Genomic DNA, 5007 nt, shown 5'->3' on the forward strand with positions numbered 1-5007 from the left:
ACAGGACGTCCCGACTACCGGTACCTAACCCTTCCAGTTACTACACATCCTTAATCGATTGGGAAATCGAGACTTTGGCGAGAGCGAAAATCGAGGAGTGGGTCTAGTTAAACAAGATGCGAGTATCACCTCTAACTTGATAACGTCGTACCCTAACGTGGTTGGTACTTATCAAAAGATAAGGGTCCACTAGAATATGAAATGGAAAACTCCCTTCAAGGTTTGGATATCACTCCTAACTTGAGGGTAGATTTCGTGCAAAAATCAAAGTATAGCTGAGTGAAAATCATCACCAAGTGTGGGAATCACCCCTATCTTGATGAATCATTTCGATTATATTGTAAGAGTGTCTTCAAGTCTCCAAGTGTATTGTGTTAGCCTTAGGAAAGGCATGTATATTAAGAGTCCAAAAGAAAATAGAGGGAAGCAAAGAAGGTAGAAGGGAAGTTGTTTTAAGCAACACATAATGAAAAAGCTCTTAAACTATAGACTAGGCAAGGCATTCCTAATTACCTATAGTTATGGCTCTGATACCAATCTGGTATCAGAGTACTCCTACTATAGGCTAGGCAAAAGTAAAGGCAATCCTACCTAATTCCCTATAGTTATGGCTCTGATACCAATCTGTCACACCCCAACCGATGGCGGAAACATCGGGATGAGACGTACAAATTGCTCAAAACAACATAACACTAAATGTGACAATAATTTATTTAATTCATTTCATAAACTCTAAAGTGAAATACATAGTTCCAAACAAGACAACATATTGTTCAACAATAATTCAAATGTTATGTGGGTTTCTAGAGTTCATCCTAGCTTGATTCTTGAATCTTGTACTTTCAACCTGCAATATGTATTAAAATAATGTCAACAAAAGCATGTTGGCGAGTATACAAGTTTTCATACATAGCATATACATGTTTAAAATGTTTACTCAATTCCAAATGTGAAATACAATATCATGTTAACAGTATATACTCGAAACGATGTTACTCTATGTGTCCAAACCAAAGTTTAACGCAATTAAAGTGTACCCAAACGAGTTTGAGTAGGTTGACATAGTTTAACCTAACAATACCTGCTCATAGAACAGGAGGGGTGTTTCTCAACCTATAGCGCTACCATTGTTAGGGGAGGCTTGTACGAAGTTAATGAACACATAGTCATTAGGTGTTTACAGTAGCATAACATGTCTAACATGAATAGAGTGTGTCACATAGAATATGGAATGAGTGTGCATAAAATGTTTAATGTGTTGTGATGTTTGATATGTAATACATATTGCACCCAAAAGTGTAAAACGAAAATGGGTCATGTATACTCACCTTGGAGTGCGTTGCGTATTTCTTGGAAAGAGAATATGAGGATTGTTCCAAGTGTCGTTGCACAAGAGAATTACCCTATTAATTTTGAGTATTTTGTTAAATATTGGGAATTTAGGGTTTATTTAAATAACAAGGCATGAAATACTATCAACATTCTTAAAATAATCATATGTTTCATATTGTTATATTTAAAAAATATATGACAAATAAATAATATTACTGATTTTATCAAAATGGTATAAATGTTATTACTAAATTGTTGGACTAAATAAATAGTAATTATGATATATATATAATATATATATATATAAGTAAATAAGATAGTGATTAATAATTGAAATAATAAATCTGAATAATATTGCTAATCTGAATAAAATAGTAAATCTATTTATTATAATAATTCTGATTTTGTAATTCTGAAATAATTCTGATTTAAAAATAAATTTCCGATTTAATTAATAAATCAGAAAATACAATAATTCTGTTTATTATATATAAAAATTCTGATTTAAATAAATTAACTAATAAATCTGATATATTTATAAAATGTTAATTCTGATTTAATAAAATAAAAATTCTGAAAATAAAACAGAAATAAAATTCTGATTTATAAAAAAAAATACAATTTCTGATTTAAATAAGAAATATGATTTCTGATTAAATAACTAATAAAATTTCTGATTAAAATATAAATTCTGAATATTATAGATTAATTAAATAATAAATCTGATTAATTACTATATATATTAATAATAACATTTCTGTTATATATAAAAAAAAGAAAAAAAGTTTGGCCCAACAGGCCGGCCCCCTTAACTGAGCCAAACAACCCCAAACCACAACACATGACACAGCCCAGAGTCGAACCCGGGTCTGTGATCGGACAAAGCGGTCGGACCACCACTGGGCTAAGCCCAGTTTGGTGATTAAAATCATGCTTTTAATTTGTTTAAACCGATCATGCGGCTTCATCTTCTTCGATTAGACAAACAGTGACTTATAAATATATATATGTATAATATGCTTCAGCGGATTAAACAAACAAACGAAAGAATAAGAGAAGCAGAGGGTGAATACGGTATACCGGAAACGTGATGTGTCGATTCCCGTCATGAAGCTCCGACGAGGTTTTATGATTCCGGCAATGACCCGTAGCTCCGGTGAAGTCTTGAGTTTCCGGCAGTGCTTGGTCTCTCCGGTGTAAGGGTTTGAGGGTGTTTGTGAGTGAAGAGGTGAACTGAAGGTGTGAGGTGTGTGCGGGTTCGGAGAGGGGTGATGCTTGGTTTATATATAGTGATCGAGGTCGGGTTGTTTAGGAAGGAATGAGGATTGAGGAAATGATTTCCGGTGATTATCAATCACCTAATTTCAGAAAGGATCATCACAATCGATCGAGAAAAAGGAAAGTTGGCTGGATTGCCGTGTTACAGTCTTGGCGGTTAAACATTTGAATTCGGTTCAACGTAATTAGCGCATAAAAATTATTTGTTTCCTAATATGTTTGGATGTGGCATACCCGGCCGAGTGGTTAGTGAGTCGTTTGTTAAGCTTGAGGTCTCCTGTTCGATCCCTGGCACGCGCATAATACCCATTTTTTTTAAATAACAGCTTAGACTAACTGGGTTAGTCACTAACTGAGTTTTCTAACTCAGTTAGTGCTGCCCTTTAATAATGTTAACCCAGTTAGCTGAAATAACTGGGTTTTCGCTAACGGGGTTAGTTTAATTAACCAAAATACTCGAAATCATAAAAGAATCAGTTTTTAATATTTTTTTATTTAATTTTAATTATTAATTAATTTATTTAAAATGCTAATAAAATAGTATAAAATCATTTTAACCCAGATTTTGATGTTTTTACCGAATTAACGTACGAATTCCCAATTTTCGTACGGTTTAGGGTAATCTCTTGGCAACGATGGATTTAAGAGCTGGGATTTAGATGGAATTTCACTGTTTTTACGTGCTTAACATAGTTTCAACGCGTTTCAACGTGTAATAACATAACATGGCATATAAACACAAATATGAATAAAATCATGCATTTCCATTATGATTTCAAGTCTCGAGTACAATTTGGGAGTAGAATCCAATACGACAAAGGTACAACTGACTGGAAAGGAAAGTACAAGCAGATTTGCCAAAAATAGAAAGATTGAAAATACGAGATGTTACAAAAGATAGGCTCTAAGTCAACATCACATTTTAATGTCCTAAGACCAAAATCCAACGAACCGTACGGTTCCTTGTAGTGAATGCAGAAAAACAGACCATCATTGTATCCTAATTTCTTAACTATCTCCTCTAAAACATCAGTATTCAACACTCTAAAATCTACATGATCAATGTAGTTCATCTCCCCATCAACGTATTTCCTATTTGGGTTTTCTACAAAATTACCTCCATGGTGAAATTTTATGGTAAATTTAGATTGGGTTTGACCTGTAAACAAACATCAACAACAAATTAACACAGAAAAAGGTTCAAATTTTACCTAATTCAGACCCAGTGAGCTTGCATGTCACTTACGGTACATTTCTGCCGGTTCGAAATACTGATCTTCAGCTCGTACCTTCCACAATTGAATATCCATGCTCGTAATAGAGTTCTAATCAGCTGTAATTGTTGAAGAATGCCTGATCGCCAATGAGGAGCTCTTGAATTTAGATGTAGGTTAAGTTGACGGTTTCAAAGTGATGAAATGGGAATTATATGAGGTTGCAGGTCAAGAGAATGGTGATTTTACCTATTTTCCCTTTGACCATTAAAAGAAAACGGTGATCTCTAACGGAAACATGGTCCGGGGGGTAAACTTGCGACATCACAGCAAACGTTGTGTAACACCCCGTGTTTCGAAAGTCAAAGTCAAAGTCAAGATTGAAGTCAAAGGAAGAAAAGATTGCTAATTGCGATCTGTCACTCTTTGCTCAATTCCTGTTTTGACTTCTTTGACTTGCAGTTAGTCTTTTATGCTTTTACGTTAGTTGTATTATGTGGAGTAATTAGTAAGAATCAAGGTTTATTCGCTAATTTATCGATGTTTACCGCATGTTTTATCGCTTATCGCAATCACGCTCGCAACTCGAATTATGTGTTCTGATTATTGTTTTACGTGTGTGTGCCTCTTATGTGTTACTTGTGCATGTTTATCTATGTTTATGTTGTGGTGATTAATTGAAACGTAATCAAAACGCTATCACAATCGAATCGCAAATGCTACACTCAAGTCAATTAAGGATGATTGTATGTTGATATAGTAGTTGGGATTAAAGTAATTTGAATAGGAAACTCTATCGCATCGCAACGCTCACAATCGCAATCGAAACCGCAAAACTCGTCGCGCCGAACACATGAATCAAGTGGCTAATCAACCAAGTGACCAGCCGATCGACCAGCTGCTCGATCGAGCTACCACTCGATCGACCAGCCACTCGACCGGGCTGCCAACTCGATCGACCAGCCCCTGTCCTCCCCTTTCCTTTTTGGGAAACCCTATAAATACCCCTGTCAACATCACAACTTACCACTTTTGCATTCTCCTGTCCGACCAACGCTCCCACTTCACTTTTTCTTCGATTTCTCGCAATTCCGATAAGATCTCATCCTAAATCTTGTACTTTATTAATCTACACGCACTCCTACACCTTTCTATCTTTTGAATCTTGACTTTTAACTGAGAA

At 35.1% G+C, this 5007-nt stretch overlaps 1 long non-coding RNA gene across 1 annotated transcript; it reads right to left on the bottom strand.

The window, feature by feature from the left end:
* Window positions 1-697: 697 nt before the first annotated feature.
* On the bottom strand, window positions 698-1404 carry LOC110935177. Its single transcript, XR_002588926.1, has 2 exons — window positions 1329-1404; window positions 698-847 (listed from the first exon to the last, which is right to left on the bottom strand). It is a non-coding gene; the product is annotated as an uncharacterized LOC110935177 (long non-coding RNA).
* Between the last annotated feature and the right edge of the window lie 3603 nt (window positions 1405-5007).

This window comes from Helianthus annuus, chromosome 4 (assembly GCF_002127325.2).
Source record: "Helianthus annuus cultivar XRQ/B chromosome 4, HanXRQr2.0-SUNRISE, whole genome shotgun sequence".
Taxonomy (NCBI): Eukaryota; Viridiplantae; Streptophyta; class Magnoliopsida; order Asterales; family Asteraceae; genus Helianthus; species Helianthus annuus.